The following is a 23,613-nucleotide window of genomic DNA, read 5'->3' on the forward strand; positions in this document are numbered from 1 at the left end:
TCATCAACCCTGCAGATTTGTGCTTTGTAGAGGTTGAAGCTCTGGGTTAGCTACTCCAGTCTTTGTTATGGGTACACTGGGCCGAGTCTCTTCCTGCCAACCACACCCAGATTAGCACTGTAAAGAGACTGATGATAGCCAGACACAAACAAGAGCTTAGACCAAGGTGCGTATCCCAGCATTCCCATCACCCCTTTGGTGCCGAAGCATACATTTTCGCTTGGGAATTATGCTTTTGTTGTGTTAGTGTTCCTTTCAATTATGAAAGGATAACTAGCGCTACTTAATATACAGAAATAAATAAACTACGAGGAAATGTTTAATAAAAAAAGCTTGCTTTTCATGTCACCATCCAGTTTCTTAGGCTGCCTTGTTGAAATGACATCAAGTACTGTTCCAGCTGTCTTTCCCCCAAAAAAGTTTGGCAAGGTCAGTCGCCCACAACTGTTTGTGTTTGTTTTGTTTTTGGGTTTTATGACTTGTGCTTGAATAAAGAACGGTCTGAGGAGTGGCAGCCATCTTTCGGTCAATAGCAATACGCACGTAGGCTAAAGGTCAAGAAAAAAAATGCATTAGTTAACTCAGATTTACTACATTTCATTATATAACACAAATAAAGAATTTGGATGATTGTTTTTAAATTGTAGGGGGATCAAAAACAGTATAGATAGTATACTGATCTAAATTTTTTATTTCATATTTTACATGTTCATCTAAAAATTATTTAAACAAAAAGTTTATTTGAGAGCAAAATTGTGTTGAGTTTTGAGTACATTTTCTCTAACCCAAGGGCAAATGTTTCAGTTTAATCATATATGAATACATTTTTAATAAAAAAATTACTGAGATTTAAAATTAAGACAATAATACATTTATTTACAATTATAGATAATATATTGTCTGAAAACAAGCCTTTCTTGCGTTTCTTGTTTTAATTTTTTTCACTGTATAAGACAAAATACTAATTAAGATAAAACAATTATGTAATAAACTGATTAAATTAACCGATAAACAACTTAAAACACATTCTGTGCTAAAATGCTGAGAAATGTGTGCTGTCAGCTGTTTTAAGAAGTTGATGTCTCATCATTTTCTTCCATAATGAGCTTCTTAAAGTTGTTTAGTATAACATCTGACCTCTGACCCCAATCCCTTTCTCTGTGGAATTACAGCATGAAGCTTTGCTATCAGGCACTTGTTACTTGGGAGGAATGTTTTGATTCATTTGTGCTTCTCTCTGTCCTGCTTTGAAAACTGTAAATGCTGACACGGGTCACATCCTGTTGTAATTGCCTTCCCAACATGCAACAGTCACTCCGGATTATAAATAGCTTTGACGAGTGAAAACATCATTTCCTTTGGAAACAAATGGAGGACTAGTACTCGTAGATATAGATGTCTTCTAACAATGGCTCAGTACTACAAAAGCAAGGACACCCAAAAGGGTTTCTTAATGAGCGTTCTTACACTGATTCTCCTTAAAGGAATACTTCAGGATTTAGCATTAAGCTTTGTATTAGTAGAAAACCTGTAGTATTTTCGAATTACCATTCTTTCCACCCTCATATCACCCTGAGACGAGAGATTTATGTATTTTTTGTCTGGAAAAAATCCTCCGATGACGCAAAAATCGTCATTTTGCGTCATCGGGGGATTTTTTGGCCAGAGGATAGAAACTACAGCCAGTAGTAGGGGCTGTCCCGCATGTTTTCAACCCGCCCATAGAGGGTGGGATCTCACTCACAGAATGTACACACAGTGTCAGACATCTTTTTTTGTTAGCTAAGCTAGCAGGCTCTTGTTCTGAGTAGTAGGAGAATGCTGAGTAGCAGGAGTTACCATCCTCTTTTTCCTGGACATGTCCGGCCGTCGAGATCGTCCAAAATATCCGGGATTCGGCTATTGCTTTCTGCAGTCGCCATTCATTGTTTACATGCACACTTTTGTTTCAATCTAACTGAATTCATTCCGATTGTAGAATCTGAATGTAGTGTTTATATGAACGCTAAACAAGTGATCGGTTGATGTGCGTTGTAGCATTGCTTAGAAAATTCCCGCTCCTCCGTGAGAGATACGAGACCGGTGCGTCTCAAAGGTGTCGCTCATCATCAGTAATCACGCCACCGGCCTCTCATCGTTCTCCCGCGCCCCTCAGCCTCGTCCTGCACGCCACGGTAAACATAATAAATGGCGACTGTAGAACGCAAAAGCCGAATCCCGGACATTTTGGGCGATCTCGAAATCCCGGGCAGACTCGTCACGGAGTCTCACTAGTAGCCTAGACTTGTTGTTTAACTGCGCTCTCTTACCGGTAGGCATGGCTTGGGAGTGGCCTCCTAGGGCAGCGAAGCAAGTGCATTCTGGGAGTTGTTGTCTTTCATCCACATAATCCAAAAATAAATTTCTGGCTTTTCTCAGTCTAGAAAGCTCCAAATTCAAAAATAATTTCACATTTCTTCTACATAAATGACCCATTTTAAATACACATTCATCTTTCCAGAGGTGAAGTATCCCTTTAATAAGCTGACAGTGCATGTGGTCATGTAAACAGGTTAACCCGTTTTCCTTTATCGGAGTTAAGTCATAAAAGCATAAACCAATCGACACAGCTTTGATTTCTCCCGGCATGTAAACGCATTTAGCCGCGTTCTGTCGGCTTATTGGAGTGTGTATGTGTGATATGTGACTGGAAAGCGCCCTTACTGTGGATTTAAGTGCTGTAGGGGAGGAGGAAATATCGGAAACTCTGACTCTTTTTTTGACCCAAGAAATTATAAAAATGTGCTCTCATCTCGTGCAGAAGTGCCAGAGTCAAAATGCTGCATCTGTAACTGCATGAGAGGATAATACATGAGTCCATAAGTTTCCCGCTGACATGTTTGTTGGCACTCTTCGGTTTTTAATGCTTTATTTAACATCACAACAGACATAACAAATGGAATACTCAGAGTCAGATACACATATGGTTATGTTTTGACATCCCAAATGGGAAATAAACTGATTTATTAATAAAGTCTTGTAAACGCGGTTTACTTGAATTGCAGGGTTATTGCTTTGCATGTAAACTGAGACAACGGGTTATTTCAATAAGCTGATTTGTGAGTTATCAGCGCATTTGTAAACATGCTCAGTGTCACACTAAGGGACACTGGATTTCTGTCCAAAGAAACACACATCAATATAAGAAAAAAATTTACCGTCACTTTTTGATCAATTTAACGAACGTGTCCATGCTGAATACAAGTTCAGACAAAAAAAATCGAACAGACCTCAAACTTTTGAACGGTTACAAACAAGGTATTTCTTCCCTATAAAATATATTCCGCCATGCATGAATGTGCAAGGAATTACATAACATTGACTGACTGACCATGTGCCAATATTGCTGTACAGCTTTGGTCTGTGTTTGCAGTGTCTGACTGCCCCTGAAAAGCACAGAGATAACATCTCAACACCCTAATGTAGCTTAAGTAATGATTGGCTGGTTCAATCATATCTTCCACCTCAGTGAAGACTTGTATTTAGCTAAACTTGTATTAGTTTAATCTGACTGACATGGTTCTTGAGTTGTTAAGACAAAACCATTCACAAACCCCTTGCATCCTGGAGGCAAGTTTAAACTAGGCAAACACCACTCACATTTTTCATGTTAAAATAGCTATTTCAAAAAATCTAGTCATAGTCATACTTTTCTCTCCATTTTTCTAAGAATCACACATCTAAGAATCACTGTATCTTAGAACCAACATTCATAAATCTTGACTGTGTAAGATTAAAGAATCAAGCCTTTCCTTTGTCTTCCCCTGCCAATCATTTCATCGTTTTGTGAAGGTAATGCAGTTTGTCAGTTGCTTGACCTTTTTTGTCATTTTCCTGAAGGACATCCTGGGAACAGACAATAGCCGAGAACAAAGCAAAGCTGCGGTTCCCAAGCTTTCCGCGCCATTGTTCCTCTCACAATAGTACCATACAGTCCACAGGACCACGACACCTGCAGTTCACTGTAAATCCCTTCAGAAAAAAAAAAGCTGTGCCCGCTCTGAAAACCACTGCAGTCAACCCTGGCAAAAAAAAAAAAAAAGAATTACTCACCCACATGTCGTTCCAAAACCGTAAGACTTTCGTTCATCTTCGGAACACAAATTAAGATATTTTAATGAATGCTGTCCCTCCAATGACAGTCAAAGCAACTACCACTTTGACACTTCAAAAAGTTCATAAAGAGATCATAAAACTTTTTGTAAAAATTGAGTGGTTCAGTCCAAATTTTCTGAAGAGACTCAATTGCTTTATATGATGGACATATTGAATTTAGGCTTTTATTCACATTTAAACATTTATCAGCGAACAAACAGATCAAGCTCAACCAAGCTTGCTTGACGCCCGAGAATGAACCTCATTGGTTCTTGCGGAGCTCAAATGTGCAGCGCAACACGATAATGAACCTGACTGGTTCTTGCGGAAGCTCAAACCTGCTGCATAACACGAGAATGAACCTCAATGGTTCTTGCAGAAGCTCAAACATGCTGCAAAACACGAGAATGAACCTCATTGGTTCTTGCGGAAGCTCAAACGTGCTGGGAAACACAAGAATGAACCTCATTGGTTCTTGCGGAAGCTCAAACATGCTGCGAAACACAAAAATGAACCTCATTGGTTCTTGCGGAAGCTCAAACGTGCTGGGAAACACAAGAATGAACCTCATTGGTTCTTGTGGAAGCTCAAACATGCTGCGAAACACGAGAATGAACCTCAATGGTTCTTGCGGAAGCTCAAACATGCTGCGAAACACGAGAATGAATCTCATTGGTTCTTGCGGAAGCTCAAACATGCTGCGAAACACAAGAATTAACCTCATTGGTTCTTGCGGAAGCTTCAACATGCTGCGAAACACGAGAATGAATCTCATTGGTTCTTGCGGAAGCTCAAACGTGCTGCGAAACACAAGAATGAACCTCACTGGTTCTTGCGGAAGCTCAAACATGCTGCGAAACACAAGAATGAACCTCATTGGTTCTTAGGGAAGCTCAAACATGCTGCGAAACACGAGAATGAACCTCATTGGTTGTTGAGGAAGCTCAAACCTGCTGCAAAACACGAGAATGAACCTCATTGGTTCTCGCACATCAAGCGAACATGCTTGATCTTCCATTGACCACAACTGATGTGTGGTTGATGAATGTTTATATGTGAATACAAATTAAATCTGTTCATCATAAAAAAGCGATCGAGTTTCTTCTGAAAATTTGGACTAAACCGCTGAATTCATATGGATTCGTTTTACGATCTCTTTATGAACTTTTTGAAGCGTCAAAGTGTCAGTTGTGTAGCTATCAACGGAGGGACAGAAAGCTCTCAGATTTCATCAAAAAGATCAACATTTGTTTTATGAAGATGATCGAAAGTCTTACGGGTTTGGAACGACATGAGGGTGAGTAATTAATGGCAACATTTTTGGGTGAACTAACCCTTTAATGTCGAAATACATTTATGGCCACTGCATAATAAATCTCAAGGCCAAGGTTAAACCTTATTTATGTGCATCTCTTTTAAGTCTTGCAAGTTTTTTTTTTAGCTTGATCTAACAGAAACGTCTTCAATCTGTTTATAATAAAATGCTACAAACCGCCCATAAACGTGTCCAGAGCCAAGACTATTTGTCAGCACATGTTTATGAGTACACAATCGAGACAACTCCGGAGGAAGCTAAACATAAGCAGGCCCAACCGCACCCGTGCTCCCTGAGCTCCGATCCGGACGTCACTGGCACATTTGCCATATGACTCGGCCGTTTCACCTTTGATCTTCAAGTATATCTATTTAGCTATCCTTGAAACACGAAATGAATCATTGGCTATACGCCAAGGGCCATTATCGCCGAAGTCAAGGTACTTATGAACACAGTTTCTTTCTTGCTATGTTCTAAACTTCTGACCGCGTGGGAATGGTGAATCAGTCGATAAACTCTCTAGTGGCTGTTGAAACATCCTCAATGGCTTCCTGAGAGCTGTTGGCCCATCTGCAAATTCCAGTAAATGAGCATTGTTTCAATTGCCCTCACTGTTAAGAATCGTATTCGCACTCAAATCAATCTAGCGTGAATATGGAACTGTCACCAGGAAGGATGCGAAAGTTCGTTTCTTCCTCTGTTATTTCACATCTTTAGCACTGAGAGACCCCACACAGGGACAAGCTCATTGGACTTCCCATTATTGTTTTGCTAGCCAAGATATACTGGGTTTTTTTTCCAGGTACCTCCCTCCACCTCTCTCGGGCCCCCAGGTACAGACCTTGGGAGGCAAGTTTCATTGTGAGAACAAAAGGTTGAAGAGTTGTGTTCCCATAAAAGTGTAATCACTCTTTCCCCCCCTTCTTCTTGACTCAGCTGTGTATTACTCTGTTTATTCTTGATTCTTGAGCGGTAGCTGAATGAGCAGGACCACTTTTAATCTCCCAGCTCCGGATGGGAGCACAATACTGGGAATCACCATGCACACAATCCATTATATTCCCAGAACGGACAGACTGTGCAAAACTCCAAAACTGCTTCCCCCCACCTTCATCTTTACAATAATCCCGGATTATTCTATTTGACATTTTCTCTTGTTCAATGAAAACTGGCTTGGTGTTTCCTCAACTACGGACACCTTTGTCCCTGTGGACTTTCAAAAAAACAACTTAAACACAATATTCTGTCATTATTTTTAAACTAGCAAATGTCATTTCCAACACATCTCCAATAATTATATCTTTGACATGTGGCAGAAATGACATTTTAAACATTTTTATAATAAAATGGCAGACTCTTTTGTCTTGCTATACATCTCATTTCAGAGTTAACATTTTATGCATCTAAAATACACAGATTTAAATAATGCTCATACTATTTTTTACTGAATCATATTTTGAATGATTGGAAATAATCCACAATAAAATATTCTGTTCACAAGTTATACTTACCCTTGTTTTGTCTTTTTTTTTCTCTCATTTTCACTGGGGAAAAAACAAAACTAATATTATATATTATAATACAAACATAATGTACCCCTTGTTTAGATTATCATAGTTTAAAAAAAATTCTAATTCTATGATGTTTTTTCATATTTCACTGTCAAATCAATTAATCACTTCTAACATAAAAGTTTGTAAATATACAAAATATACATATACATATTATATATACACACACACACACACACACACACACACACACACACACACACACACACACACACACACACACACACTTTTATGTTAAATGCGATTAATCATGATGATAGATTTGACAACCATATTTCAAGAGTAAAATATAAAAAAAACTGAAAATTAAATAAATAATTAAATAAATAAGATTAAATACAAAGATTAAATCAAAAAGACATTTAGAAAGTAACAAAAATAAATGATGAAGGCATGGTTAAATGTTTCCAAGATGCCAATCATATAACAAATGAAAAGGTTTTAATAAAAATCCACCCCTGGGACATCAGAGTTCACAGAGTTCACCCGGTTACAGAGAACAATAGGAGGTACAACCATCAAATCAAACATTGCGTTGCATTATTAAACATTACTATGATCCCGAGTCCTTCACCCCTGGGAGCGAAGAGGCGTTAAAGTGCCTTGTGTTAAAAGCGTGACTTTGCGGCTCATTGTTAGAACTAGTTGTGCTTTGGGAGTCTCAATGTGCCTCGCTGCTGGGTGAGCACATCACCTGTCCAGAAGCTACTGACCCGTTACATTGGCCAACTCCTCGGTTTCTACGGCAACATCTCTGGAATGCCATCGCATTTTTCCTCTAATCCTCTCTCCTAAGAAGAGGTTCAGCGCTGTGATTCCTACAAATCCATGCTAGGAAAACAATGTACTCAGCATTCAGGGATGTTTGAGCAGGCCTTCAGACAATGGTTTTGTTTTGATTTGAGAAACATTCTTGAATGATCATTGTAATCACAAAGTGCGTAAATTGCTGTAATTTCTCATTAGATAATGGGAAAATCATTTAATCATGTTCTGTTTGTACAAAATATAAATCATCCATGGACGATATATTTCCGCAAATACGTTCCTTCACAAGTTTCATGACCACTTTTTTCCGAGTTTTAAATAAAGCTCACTCACCTAACTGTGAAGATTAGCAATGGCTCGGTAAACATTTTCATGGGAAGTTGAATGAACTGGCATATGTACAAATCACTCACTTAGATGATTGGAGAAAGTGCAAAGAGATCCCAGATTAGACAAACTGCAATGCATTTCAACCGAGGTTTGAGGAAAAAGCAGCTACCACACAAAGAACAGCATTTTTGTTTCTGCACCAGTGACCAGTCTGTAATTTAGACTTGCTTAAAATAAAATATGAAACTTATGTTTGGACAAATTGCTATTGAGGAAAGCTTGTGTGTTGGACCACTAAAAACAAAATATGGCACCATGCTCACCAAAGGCACAAGACAAGTTTTACTGTGGGAGTCAAGTGTCTGTATTTGACATTTATTACCAGAAATCCTTTTATTCCTTGCGTTTACTACATCCCTATGTTCTCATCTGGACATCTATGAAACATAATAGTTGGCAAATCAATTTTATTAATTTTTTTACCATACAAACCCTGCCGCATCCTGTTGACATGACAAATCAGCAGATGATGAGAGCCATGGTAGACCAAATAAGAAATAATTAGAAACTAGAAACTTAATCAAGAAACCAAAACACAGTAATTAAACCTTCCAGAATAAGAGTTAATGTTGAATTCTGTCGGCGTAGCATTTTATCAGTGGTTCCCCCGACCCTTCACTTTTTATTTGGCCAACAATTTCATGACAATTTGCCTTACAATGTCTAGAATTAAGGCATTAAAGGTGAAGAGTGTTATATTTGTATGCTAACATGACAGCGTCATTGGGGCACGACTATTTGATCCTGCAATTTGGTTGTCTGACCAAGTGCAAATTTGCATTGGCTTTTACACTGTTACTAAAAAGTTTAACTTTGTTTATCAAAGAATCCTGAAAAAAAAAAAAAAAAATAGAACTGTTTTCAACAATGATAATGTTTGATAGTAACATTGATAGTAATGATGCTGACAATTCAGCTTTGCCATCACAGGAATAAATTACATTTTAGAATTTAGAAGAAAAAAATTACAATATTTCACAATATCTAACTTTTTGCTGTATTTTTTTAATCAAATAAATGCAGCCTTGGTGAGCATAAGAGACTTTATTTTTCTTCTTCTTTTTTTTTTTTTAAATGGCTCAATAAGGCACACACAAATAATTTAGCAACATTCTGAAAGGTTTTGGGAAAACACAGATTAATGGGGAAAGAAAAGAGAAAATGAAAAATTCTGGCTTGCTGTTGACTAAATGGAAACATTAAAAGTGCATAACAATACACTGATTTATGGAGTCCATATCTATGGCAGTGGGTGTGTAAATTAATAAAATATTAAATATAGCTATGTTGATTGCTAGCCAACAACAGAACTGTAAATAATAAAACTGAGGACTTAATAGTTGTTAACAGTGCCAGCTTTAGCTGTAACTGTCACAGTGGTGTTAATATGATTAACTTGTTTATATGAATATTGCAGAAACACTCACTGAACTTAGTGTACAGTATTCTGTAGGTGGACAATGATGTAAAAAAAATCAAATAAAAGGATCCCCCCACCTCTTCAAAGAAAAGTTGTCGACTCAATATCAGTCTCAAGTATTAGCATCTGCTAAGCCATCAAAATAACAAGCCTAACATCAATCAAAGTCATGAGCTTTGAGTCCACATCTCTGTTCTAGAAGAACGTCTTGAGTTAGTGAAGACCACATGCCTGACTGACCTCCTTCTGAACATCCTATGGTAAAATCCAGTGGGATTCAGTCTAATGGTAAACCCCTATACAAATAATTGTTTCCCCTTTGTCAACTGTTATTTCTCTGTAGAGCCATGATAACATGGTAATGCTGGTGAGCCTTAACATCACAAAAGCTTGTGATTACACTTTCCTTTACCAGATAAGCCTACTTTCAACAACGCCATGATTACCCCTTGATCTAAATTTGATCTTTAAACCTTTTACTGTAAATCCAGCCACTGAAAAAAGCACAGGAGTCAGGTAAACCAGATGTGTTAAATAACTGGAAAATCCCTGTGCTGTGAAGCTCAATAGCCCTGGATCTACAACTTGAACTGATGTCCTTATGCACTTAAAAAAAAAAAGAAATAAAAAAAAATCTATGATTTAGAAATAAAATCCTAGAAAGTTCCTTTAAAAAGAAGCAATGCATAAACTGAAATCGGAAATCTGACAATATGTTGAAAGCAAAGACAAGAGACTGGTCAAGCAGTCAGATCTACAGTAAATATCAAAATCTTTTTTAAAGATGTGGATTTTAACTTTAAAACTTTAATAATAACAATAATAACAAATAACAAAATATAATAAAATGACAATAAAAAATGTAATAATAATAAAAATTATCTGTGAAACACAAAACTAATCAAGCATCCATGCTGCTCTTTACATTATAAAGAAAGTGAATAAAGTTCCATAAAGTCTCTTGAAATAAAAAAAATTAAAGCCTAGATATACATACATACATACATATATATATATATATATATATATATATATATACACACATACATACATAATACATACATACATATATATATATATATATATATATATGTGTGTGTGTGTGTGTGTGTGTGTGTGTGTGTGTGTGTGTGTGTGTGTGTGTGTGTGTGTGTGTGTGTGTGCATTTACACACTGAAAATTACTTCAGAGCAACCTGGATATGCTAAGTAACATGTGTTTCATAATTTGTACAATATTTTTCGGAGAAAAAGGCAAGTTTGAAAAGACACGAGAGAGTGAAAAGCTGCTGATGATGAAATTTCAATTTATTTTAACGAACTTTTCCCAACTTTTATAATCGTCCTTTAAGTTATAATGTCATGTCATAAAAAGACGATATGCTTTTAGATAGTTTTACCAGTACTACTATGAATGATGGCCAGAATAATTAAAATAATAAATGCCATTCTTTGACTCTCTAAGATAACCACCTCACCTTTGATAGACAGACAGACACACACACACACACACACACACACACACACACACACAGTATATATTGCAAGAATTAATTGGGAAAGTCTTTCCACTCAATTAAATTCAGAAGTAAAAAAAATAAAAATCATTGTGCTTTATAGTGTACCTTCCCTGCACATTTCTGAGCAGCCATTTTTTTTTTTTTTACTTTCAAAGCTGGAATCTGCTGATGGTCCCTGGTGCAGAAATAACATGCGCATTTTTCCCATCTAGTGAGTAAGAGGGAATGCAATTAACACGTATTAGAGAGAGTGGAGTAGGGCTGTCAGGTTGCTGGAGAGCGACCAGGGGCCAACCCTAGCGAAACCCTTCCTAAAGCATTGCCTATCTGGCTTAGGAGGCTTTAATGATCTAGCGCTGGAGAAATGTGAGACAATATACTGACCCTGGGCCTGCAGTTAGACCTTATTTACATTCACATGACATTCATGTACACTATGTGGGTCAACATAGGCTTTAGCTCAATCATAGGCTTTAAGAGCCTGGCGCCATTGGACAGAGGGGAACACTTGAAGATTTTAAACAGCTGTTGATTGACTGGAAATGACCACAATTATATAGGCCTACTAATTAAATCTGAAATCCACACAATACGCTTAATTAAGCCATTTTCCTTTATGTATAGCTAAATTACCAACTTTGATTTTTTTCCATAGCCATTTATTATCAATTATTAGACCACACTGAAAATCTTTATTATTTTTTATTTCTATTATTTTTTGACAGACAGACACATACAATTGTTTAAATAAGAAAACAACATGGTCTCAGACTTTTGGACCCTACTATACTTGAACAGTGCTTTACATTCATGTTGTTTACGTAGCTTTCTTTTATCCTAACCTACTAAAGGCAGATTTTCCTGCCACGTGGCAACTGCTCAGAAGTCAGTGTAGGAACTCTGGGAAAGTGAAAGGCATGTTATCATGCTGAGCTGACCTCCGTTTGTTCAGGGTGAATTACTGAACTGAGCTTAGGTCTTTATCCTACTTTTACAGGTTTACAAAATGAAAACAGTGCCTGATATTTTAGACTTTCTGTTCCATTTTTGAGGAGTTTTTTAAATACCGAGGTCTTGGCCAAACACCTGTGAGCTGGCTCTGTGTTAACACCTTACACTGTATCCACAAAGACATCTGCAAAGCTCAAGTGAGATCTCACATTTATCCACTTTATGAGTGCCAGCATTAAGGGCTAAGGTGGTTCTAAAATGTTGTAAGAAAGATTTTCTCAGTTTAAAAGTATAGTTCATCCAAAATGAAAATTCTATTATCATTTACTCACCCTCATGACGTCCCAAACCTCTATATGAACGCAATGAGACCATTCGAAGATATGTTCTCCTCTCTGCAATAACAATTAACAAGGGTTGAAGCTTTTAAGGTTCTAGAAGGGCACAAAAGGCCCATAAAAGTATACACATACATACAAAGATCTGTTATGAAACTCTAGATGGCACTGATAGGTCCTTAACTCAACCTGCTTGGAATCACATCATTCTCTATAGGGCACATCTGATTGGTTCCTGCTGTATCCGTAGCCAATGAGCTCGCTGCTCAACCTCATATATTTGGTTAGCATTTGCTGTAACAGTTACAGCGCGCTTTCAGAAACCCTACACCTTCCCCAGCTCCACCTGTATAGATCTGCTACAGGTAATTCATGTATGTAATATTGTGCAGCAGCATGTCTTCTGTTTCAGATCTATTCCGCCAAGACCAAACATATCAACATTGTCATACTAAACACACAGAGAGTTGTCATATATATATATATATATATATATATATATATATGTGAACATTCCATAATGAATCGAGCAATTCATTTGAAACCAAATCGACTCTAAACACAAAAGAGTTTTTTATATTTTATATTTTTATGGTACTTTTTCATTCTTTTTTTTAGCTTGTTAGCCCAAGTCCTCAATAACTTTTCATTATATATATAAAAAAAAAAAAATTCACAGACGAAGGAAAGTCATACAGGTTTTAAACAACATGAGGGTGACTAAATGATGACACAATTTTCATTTCGAGGTGAACTATCCCTTTAAGGCTTCCATTATAATTCCTGCATTTCTTGGCCACCATGGTGGTAAAGTGGGCGTTTGTTTAATAAAAAATAAAAAAATGAATAAGAGAAGTGTGTTTGCTTTGGGTGAAAGTTCTGTTAGTGCTTAGCATATTAAATCAATGTTCTTGTTTGCATTCGAAACAGCCGTGAATATTGCCCAAAGATAAACATGAATAATTATAAAACGTCGCCATGCTGTAGATAGTTTGAAGGGAATTCATCTTCGGTTATGAGGCACGTGAAGTGAAGTGTTTGCTTCGATTTCTAAACACAGCTGTTAATCACTGCGAGACCTTGAGTCTTCCTTCCAAAAGCTGAACAGTCAGTGTTTTCAAATCACTTATTAGGCTCTTTAAATGTCCTTGCAAAGTGCTTTGCGATGTACAACTTTGAATAAATAAGCATATCACTCTTTCTGTACTTATAAACTAGAAAAATCTAAGAATGGACAGTATGATTTAACTAAAGAATAAGATTAAAGGTGCACTCAATCATTTTTGTGTTTTTTTTTTGTTTGTTTTTTTAATCACTGAAATTATGCATACTTACATGAGATGAAGACCCTAGTCATTTTAGTCTTCAGTTTTATCCTCCATGGAGCGGGTCGCCAGCTCATGGGCGCCGCCATGTTGAGATCACATGACCTGCTTGTTTTAATAACAACAATATGTTTGCTTTATACAGCACTTTCAGCTCTCAAGGCGCTTTACGAAGCATAAACATCGAAGTACATCTAAACAGAACAAGCAAACCAAACAATACAACATCATATACAATATACAAACCACAGACACAACATAACAACGGAGCCTGAGTCAACAGCATTTTCTGGAATGATGTATTGGCATGTGTGCAACCAGACAGTCCAGTGGAAAAATAAAATGTCCAAACAAACAGTTTCCCTATGCTGGAAAAAGTAGTGATGCAGCTCACACGCCACCGAGTATAAACGTCAGGATATCAAGCGCAGAGTACAAACACACGACGGCCACAGCAGCAGCTAGTAAACAATTTCATGCATCCACACCAGTAGGTGTCACTATAAAGTCTAAATCAACTGGAACGAGGAAGAGCCTGAATGCAACTTTAAATAAATATCATGAAACAGGCTTTTTTTTGATTTGATTTGATTTGATTCAACTTTATTGTCATTACACAAGTACAGGTACAAGGCAACGAAATGCAATTTAGGACCGACCTGAAGTTATTAAGAGATACAGCATAACATGAGGAGAGTTGAGGAGAAAAAAAAAGGCAACCCCCAGACTATGTTCCAATAGGGAGTACAGTTTGGGGACAGTAAAACACCTCAGCACATTTGCACATAATCAGTACACAACATGAACACACAAGACTTGCAACAGGGGAGGGGACAGGGGGGTTGGAGGTAACCCAGCACAGGCAAGCAGCCATCCGGTCCTGCAGCCATTTCGGCGCTGGTCACAGACCCGCCTGTCAGACTGGTGGTAAAAAGCGTCGAAGGCGTGGGATGGGGGCTGGGGGTTGGTGATTGCATATCTGTATCTATGTAAGAGTTTCTGTATGTGTAGGCCTGAAGAGTCGCTACGCCTGGCATCCCAATCTAGGTGCCTCAGTCCGCAGGATGTCATAGCGAAACACAGCAGTTGCCATGGAGACAACCTTGATCAGGTCCCAGACAGAGTCAACAATCAGCAGGTGTCAGTGTGGAGTCGGGGAAGGAACGCAAGAGCGTCTCTTTGCAGTGCTCTCTCCAGAGGGGGTTGTTGTTCCAGCAGCGGCCTCGGCCAAGGCCAGTGCTGATAGAGTGGGGCCGAAAGCAGATAAGATTGTGGTTGTTTGGTCTGGGGACGAGTAGCCGCATTCCAATTTACACAGCTCCTGGTCCGTTTGGGTCTCCGAAACGATCCATTTGCCTTTGCAAAGCTGTGAGCTTCTCCATGATGTTACCCATATTGTGGTTCATAGTCACAGTCTGAGTGCCGACAGCTCTGCCCACTGCTTCAATCATAACGGGCAGCCTTGTGGGGCTTTGGACAGCTGTCACCGTCTTCTTAATTCCTCGATAAACCAGGGCAGTGCCTAATCCAAACAGCAGAAAACCTGTTATCATGGTTCCGAATAGGTAGATATCTTCAACGTCCTCCACGGAAAGAGCCGCCAGACACACGACCCGCCACTTCCCCCACGCGTCCATCGTGTAGCCAGCTGCAAACGTTCCGGCAGGGCAGTCAGGTTCCCCCGAACCCAAGCTTCTCGTCGAGAAGATGGTGTCAATTGCGCTGAGAGACCAGTTGATCAATTCCATAATTTCTTAATTTGGAGAGCAGTGCGGAGAGAGTCTCTCAAAGTACAAGACAGTAACGAGACGAGAGGAGCAAAGCAGGGAAGATAAGGGAGAGGAGGGTAAGAAAATGCGACCGCCTTCGTTGAGAGCCAAAGCAAGACAGAGTAGTAGACTCTGTAGTAGTTTTTGTGTAGAAATTCATTGTTTACGACTCATCGTAAGGCCTTCTGCGAGATTTGTTGTCAGAATGATTTGTTACTCCCTGTGACTTTTGTCTCCAGCATCTCCGAACAGGGCCGAGCTCCAAGCATAATGTTTCCTGACAGAGAGCGAGAGCGGGTCAGAGTCGGCCCGGGCGAAGCTGCATATTCGAGATCCTCATGCTCACCCGTTCTGACCCTCTCTCCCATTCCCAGAAGTAAACAAACACACGTGCTCACTGTAAACCAGTCTCAAGCACCGTGCCAAAGACATACGCAGTCAGCTGCAAAATATTTAGTATCAGTGAGGTTTAAACATAATTTGTCAGAATGCAAAATTGCAAAACACGCCTTAACGTCTGCTCACGTCACGGAGAGACTTACTCTTCAGAAGGTTGCTAAAGCCCCTCAAATCTTGACTGAATCTGATTAGGACAAACAACACTTTCCCATAATCCCTCTCATGGAAATTCATAGCCTAAATGCAGAGGTAAATGTTTCTCGCAATTATCTGATTCATAGCAATATGACATTTTTTGTGTGTTTCTGCACCTGTTAAAGGAAGCTTTGATTGTTTCAAAGCTGCTTAGTAACTGGGTTGAATTCTCTGTAAAATCCTTTGTGCCAAAAACAAGGATGAACCAATTATGTACTCACATACATGCATATAAACAAAGTAAAAAAAGTTCAAAAGTTTGTCACTATGATTCTTTCTTTTTTAAGAAATTGATGCTTTGTTCAGCTAGACTGCATTAAATTGATCACACAAAGTTACACAAGATTTCTAATTGATATTCATCAAAGAATCCTGAATTTTTTTAATCACTGTTTCAAAAAAATAAATACAAATTAAGTAGCAACTTGTTTTCAACATTGATAATAATATGAAATGTTTCAGCAGCATATTAGAATGATTTCTGAAGGATCATGTGACAGTGAACACTGGAGTAATGATGCAGAAAATTCAGCTTTGCCAGCACAGGAATAAATTATTGAAATACATTAAAATAGAAAATAGAAGTTAATTTAAAATGTAATAACAGTTCACACTATTCCTGTTTTTACTGCATTATTGATCCAATAAATTCAGCCTTGGTGAGCATAAGAATCTTCTTTCAAACACACAAGGCGGCACATTTTCTTTCAATAAAGAAAAAACCCAAATCAAATTAATTACATGATACAGATTAATTTAACTGCATATTATTTTAAACAGTTAAAGAACCGCACTAAATTAACACATTAAAGTGAGAGCAATCATAACAAGACATACGCCCTCACACATTATGTATTTGGTAAGATCTAATTGCTTTGTTTCTCATGACAGTGTGATTGGCATTGTCCACCGAACCGTTATTAGATTTCATGTACTTCATAAAAACTCCTCGCCGCTAATTTCACAGCCTGTCTTTAGTCCTCATGTAACGGAAGCAAGCTAGTAAGAGCTAAACCTCCCTCCCCTGGCCTCAAGAGGTGCACTAGCGACTGAAGCTTGAGACTGAGATTTTTAGCCTGCCTCCAATGCCGGAGATGCAGGTTCGAATCCAGCTCGGAGCGGGGCGAGTAAGACTGGTTACACTCACCATCGATTCAAAGTGCTTTACTAAGAACAGAATAGTGCATTTTCAAACCAAGTGCACTAAATGAGGCCAGAATGAGGGGAGACGGTACAGTTTCAACTGTTTGAGAAGCATTTAAACCACAGGTGAAGGATTCCCCTCAGAACTCCTCCTCCAAAGCAACAGACCTGTAATGAGTAGCATGTGATTATATTTCTTTTCCCTCGCTCTCTCTCTCTCTCTCTGAATGTATTTGGCAGTGTTGTGCAAGCAGGAGGAGAGATTTTTGCTAATTAGTTTTGCTTGTTAAGGCAAGAATCACAATAATTTGGTGCATGGGATTTAAACAAACCCTGAAGCACCGCAGAAACCACATTGCAACTCCATAGAAATGCCCTGGCAACCATCCAGAACACTACAGAAATGACTTAGCAACCACCTAGCAACACATTAACATCTCAGAACACATTAGCAACCCCATAGAAATAGCCTGGCATGTTGTGGCAACCACCCAGAACACCTTAGCATCACCGCGGTTAGTTTTGCACCAAAATTCAGTTCCTTTCGAACATGTAAAAATCTAGTTGGCTTGTTTAGCTTTTGAAACCTAGTGAATTTTATTGTTTCATTCCCATGACAAAAGATTGCCTCTGATCGCAGGTGTGTTTCAGAGCTGAGTTTTGTTGCTCATCGGAAAGCTTTTTGATTGGCTATTAAAAGGTTCACCACCAAATATAGAAATTAGAAGATTAAATAATGATGTAGTCCTCTTGATGTTACCTTCCCTTTTAAGACAATCCAGAGCTGTAGGCTCACTTCAAAGAGAATATCTGATATTATCACATCCATGAAACTGATGACATCTGTATTTGTGTCGCCCTTTTTAAACAAAACAGATTGGTCACTGCAAAAAAATCTCATATCTCTAGGATAAATCAATATTTATTCGGGCCATCTTTATCTCAGAAGCTTATGTTCTCTGCCTTGTTGAAACTACATCAAGATTTCATTAGCTGTGCCCATACAATGCACAATGGCCTTTTATAGCAAAATAATAATAATAATAATTAATTAAACAGATTTAATCACACAAGAAAGTACCACTACAACAGCAACATGAGCAACTACAGGGATGATGCAGTGGTGCATAAAATGTATTGAGACACTTGTCTTAATGTTATTGCATTGGATACATTTTTCAAATAAATTCAGTATGCTACTAAAAAGTTTGGGGTTAGTATATTTTTTTTAAGTTTTTAAAATAAATCTTATGCTCACAAAGGCTGCATTCATTTGATCAGAAAATAAGTTGAATTTTCAGCATCATTACTCCAATCTTTAGTCACATGATCCAACAGAAATCATTCTAATGCTGATTTGCCGCTCAAGAAACATGTCTTATTATTATCAATGTTGAAAATGGTTGTGTTGTGCTGCTATATATTTTTTTGTGGAAACCATGATGAATAGAAATTTCACATAAATTAAAATTGTGTGCAACAATGTAAAAGTCTTTCACTGTCACTTTTGATCAATTTAATGCATTCTTGCTGGATAAAATAATTAATTTCTTTACAAAAAAATATCTTACTGACCCCCCCTACTGAATGGAATAATATATAGTATGGTATGGTATATGATATGATGTATGAGATAGATAGATATTTACATTTACGCATTTGGCAGGCGCTTTTATCCAAAGCGACTTACATTGCATTATCCTATACATTTATACATAGGTATGTGCAATCCCCTGGGATCGAACCCACAACCTTGCGTTGTTAACGCAATGCTCTTACCACTGAGCTACAGGAAAGAAAGATATGATGTTATATTAGATATGAGATATGAGGTGTTATATGACATATGATATATGAGGTGTTATACGTATGAGATATGATATATGAGGTGTTATATGAGATATTATGTATGATAATATAATATAATATAATATAATATAATATAATATATAATAATAAATCATATATTTTTAAGCATGAATTAAGTGTCCAAATACCTTTTTGAGGCAGATGTAACCTCAATGTTAACAGGTCTCCTCTACCAGTCTTTCTGACTCATCAGATCTTAATTTAGACATAGTAGCAAACTATGAAGTGACTGAGTTGTGCCGTCATTCGCCTGTAGATTCCTATAATTATCAGAGCATTATATTCCACATCTTATGCACAGCTTATTTTGTGCTCAACGCATGGGAATGGGACAGCAGCCAATGTGTTTTCGGTTCTTGGATCTGTAAACAGAGTTTTATTTAACATGGAGCCCGGTTCAGATATCAAAGGGCCTTAATATGTCCCGTCCCTGTTGTGTATTTGTTTCTGTGTTGTTTATAATGAGTCATGAATTGGTTGTGTATGTTACAATGCTTCCCAGCAGTGGTACAAGTCAGACATTATATTCTAACTATAGCTGCTATGTAATATGTGGTCAGACAGTGCTGAATTCAGTGGTTGTGTTAATAGCATGAGTAAATGTTTACAGAGCTGGCAGCCGTTGGATGGGTGGGCTATCAAACACAGGCCCGAATGTAGAGCAGAATGTCTCATCACGTGCCATGATTCAAACTTTTCAGTGATAAAACCACATTTTCTGTATGCTTGAATAATATGGTCAAATAGAAAAAAAGAAGTCTAGTTTATTTGGACATATTATCTGCAATAATATACCTGCATGTTATAATTTACCTTATACTGTATGTATGTATGTGTGTGTGAGTGTGTATATATATGTATATGTTTGTATATATATATTATAATATAATATATATATATTACCTTATACTGTATACAGTATATATTACCTTATACTGTGTGTGTGTCTGTGTGTGTGTGATATATATATATATATATATATATATATATATATATATATACACACACACACACACACACTCACCTAAAGGATTATTAGGAACACCTGTTCAATTTCTCATTAATGCAATTATCTAATCAACCAATCACATGGCAGTTGCTTCAATGCATTTAGGGGTGTGGTCCTGGTCAAGACAATCTCCTGAACTCCAAACTGAATGTCAGAATGGGAAAGAAAGGTGATTTAAGCAATTTTGAGCGTGGCATGGTTGTTGGTGCCAGACGGACCGGTCTGAGTATTTCACAATCTGCTCAGTTACTGGGATTTTCACGCTCAACCATTTCTAGGGTTTACAAAGAATGGTGTGAAAAGGGAAAAACATCCAGTATGCGGCAGTCCTGTGGGCGAAAATGCCTTGTTGATGCTAGAGGTCAGAGGAGAATGGGCCGACTGATTCAAGGTGATACAGGGTATCTGCACAATTTTTAAAGTCAAATTTAAGGCTTTTTAAGACCTTTTTAAGACCTGAAGAAATCAAAATTAATACCGTACATTAGGGGTGCGCAATATTGACAAAAATATGTCTAGATATTTTCAAAGTTTTGTTGATAATAATTAGATGATATTTGTGTTTTTGTACTGGTACCCTGGCTGGTTTAAGCCTGTTGTTGACAGCAGACCCACGAAGATATTCATATTTTTTATATTCTATGCAGTGGTCAGTTCACAGTAGTGACCGAAATTAACATTTTTATTAAGGGGCAATATTTGCCACCTTAAATTGATTTCCAGGGGCATTTTCACCTACATATGGACATTGTTTCTAAACGTATTTAGAGGTATGCATCACCTTTTATGTCAAATTCTAACATTCAAATTAAATTATATTAGAATAACACAGTACCAATGTCAAAATAAATCATTAAATTAAAATCCATCCTTGCAGTGCAGAGGTGACACAGAAGCGGCATCAAAACTGGCATTAGCCTACTATATTTACACTTCATTTACAATTGCATAAATAAAGCTATTCAATATTTAAATATTAAATGACTGATAATTTTAACGTTTTAATTAAAGGATACTTTAAATATGAAACTAAAACCACCAGTAGGTGGCAGCAAGTCACTGTCTTAATAAGCGAGTTGTTGGAGTCATTTATTCAATCGATTTGTTCAAACGGTTGATTCATTCAGAAAAACAAGTGATTGTTCATTGAATCGTTAAAATGGTTGGTTCAAAACGCGGATTTCAGTAAAAAATAAAATAAAATAATCGCTGTCTGTTCGACCACGGCTTCATTATGAAATTCTCGTCTGTGACATAAAGTGAAAATTGACAATATTGTGTCCAAAAAGTAACTCACAATGTTAACTTTGTTAATTTAACTGTTGTATAAAATAAATAGCACATTTGCAATTGTGCAAAGGAAAACGGCACTCTTGATCATGTAATATTCTAATATAACAACATAATATGATATAAATATAAGACAAAAACTCATTTGGGGACATCTATAACTGCACCGACACATCACGCAGTGAAAGCAAGCATGAGAGACAAACGCGATTAATCTTTGCCCAGCACTAATATATATATACATACATACACACACACACACACACACACATATATATATATATATATATGTGTGTGTGTGTGTGTGTATATATGTATGTATGTATGTATATATATATATATATATATATATATATATATATATATATATATATATATATTTGTGTGTGTGTATATGTATGTATATATATATATATATATATATATATATATATATATATATATATATCCACATATTCACTGAAATCACCACTATTAATATTAGAAGAGGACTACAAGAGTTAAAATATACTTTTGCTTACTCACAGATGATGAGAAGTGCATTTCCCACAGATGTATCACGCGATTTTCCTGAAAAACATAAATTACAGTACTTGAATATGAAATATGTGTGCAACCTGGACAATAATATTTTAATAATATCTCACATTGCCCCAGATTCTCGGTTCTCTTAGCATATGTTTTATGTCATGCAGTGACACTAGACATAAGAACAAACGCTTTGGGTGAGAAGAGGTGAGGAAAGGTGACGCAGAGGAAGGAACATAATAAATCTTTTTAATATTCGCAACTAATGGTAGACTTTAAAAGCAGAGAGGGGCAGAGACGTTTGCACCATTTTTACTTTATTAACAGGGAAATTACAATAAGGGAATTATTAAACATTTGTTACTTTGTTTATTTTAAGAGATTCATTTTCCTTTAGTTGTTTTTAGAGACATTTACTGGTTGATCTGCTGTAATATATCTTACGAATCTGGAACAATCTGCTCAGTACTGATGATTTATTTTTAAAAAATGTATGACCACAGCCATATTTATATTCACAAGCTATATAACACCTGTATATAACACAAGTACACTTGCAGGTCAGAGAGTACAGGCAGTTTATTTTAGAATATTAATAACTCCTTTTACTTCTACAGTTATTTCAAAGCACTCTGCCTCTGTCCTAAGTTATAAAGGCAAGGATTCATTACTGTGGTTTAGAAGAATATATATATATATATATATATATTAGGCCTAGTTTGTTCTCCCACTGTGCCTAGAAATTGTCCTGACACTAAGGAGGATTAAATCTGCTAACAGGTCCTTAGCTAACTTCGGCTAGCAAAGTAAATCTATTTCAAGCCGGAGATAAATGCAGTAAAGCCATTTAAATCAGTGTTAAATGATTATATAAACTTTAATATCAAGTGTTACCATATATCAGATGTTGGTGATTGTACTTTGTCTACTTTCTAATCTGGAGAAAGGAATTTATTCTTTACAATCAGAAAAGTTCCCTCAATTGAAGAATAAGCCAAATATGTTTACGTTCAAACCATTTCAACATGTTACATGAAGGAGTTGGTTGCAGACGTGAAGGATGCTAGGATGATAATTACTGCTAAGATCACAAAGAAACTGCTCTAATTTAAAAACAATTCAACACCAAGTATCTGCTATACATCTGTTCTCCCTTTCAGTCTTTGTTTTACAGCACAAATGTTTGGCTTTTTATGTTCTGTTTTTTAATAGTCTTGATCACAAATCCATCTGGCAATTACTTCAAACATACTTTAAATAGGCCCATGGAATTTACAATGCAGAGTCAAGACATGCACTACATGCACAGTAGTCCATAAACTGCATATATTACAATATTCACAATCCCATTATTTTCTATCCTCTTGGTATTTCGAGGTGACATTTTAGCCTTTCTTGAAACTAAAGATCCTGTGATAATGGTGCCTAGTTCCTTTAGCTGGTTAATGATATACTTTCTCATTACTTTCCTTCCATACTGACACACAGAAACACCACCCTTGTTTTGTGTCAGTGCAATCACCCAGAACTCCACAATAGGCTCTACATTGTGGTTTCAGCATAACATAAGCAACGATTACCCATAATGCATCGCTGCTCACTTTCTATAACTCTTAATTAAAGTAGCTCTCTATTTTAGCAATGCATATTTTTTATTCATTTCATTTTAATGCAAGATTT

General features: G+C 37.0%; 1 long non-coding RNA gene across 1 annotated transcript in view; it reads right to left on the bottom strand.

Moving 5' to 3' along the window:
* Positions 1 to 23,613, bottom strand: part of LOC309482787 — an 89,553-nt gene that overhangs the window by 11,225 nt on the left and 54,715 nt on the right. The window contains exon 5 of the long non-coding RNA XR_014200368.1: positions 21,931 to 21,975. This is a non-coding gene — a long non-coding RNA (uncharacterized lncRNA). The remainder of the gene's footprint in view (positions 1 to 21,930; positions 21,976 to 23,613) is intronic.

This window comes from Leuciscus leuciscus (assembly GCF_965113295.1).
Source record: "Leuciscus leuciscus genome assembly, chromosome: 19".
NCBI classification, from domain to species: domain Eukaryota; kingdom Metazoa; phylum Chordata; class Actinopteri; order Cypriniformes; family Leuciscidae; genus Leuciscus; species Leuciscus leuciscus.